We start from the raw sequence: 521 nt of genomic DNA, 5'->3' as shown, positions 1-521 counted from the left end.
AGGAGGCTGTGACACTGAGCTAAAGGAGGCTGTGACACAGAGCTAAAGGAGGCTGTGACACAGAGCTAAAGGAGGCTGTGACACAGAGCTAAAGGAGGCTGTGACACAGAGCTAAACGAGGCTGTGACACAGAGCTAAACGAGGCTGTGACACAGAGCTAAACGAGGCTGTGGCACAGCGCTAAAGGAGGCTGTGACACTGAGCTAAAGGAGGCTGTGACACTGAGCTAAAGGAGGCTGTGACACTGAGCTAAACAAGGTTCTGACAGCGCTAAAGGAGGCTGTGACATAGAGCTAAAGGAGGCTGTGACACTGAGCTAACACCACGCAGGTTAGATAACACTACACTCAGGGTCAGCTGGGAGGCACAAACTAGAGCGGGGGCGGGTGTCAAACTCATTTTCACAGAGGGCCACATGAGTTATGGTGGCCCTGAAGGGCCAGTTGTAATGAACTTTGTTTCATGCTTAACTTTGACCAAACAGAGTTTTAACACGTCCTCTTTTAAACTCTGATAAGAAC

This window comes from Austrofundulus limnaeus, unplaced genomic scaffold (genome assembly GCF_001266775.1).
Source record: "Austrofundulus limnaeus strain Quisiro unplaced genomic scaffold, Austrofundulus_limnaeus-1.0 Scaffold1703, whole genome shotgun sequence".
Lineage (NCBI taxonomy): Eukaryota > Metazoa > Chordata > Actinopteri > Cyprinodontiformes > Rivulidae > Austrofundulus > Austrofundulus limnaeus.
The sequence above is the reverse complement of the archived record's forward strand: the minus strand, read 5'-3'. Positions refer to the sequence as shown.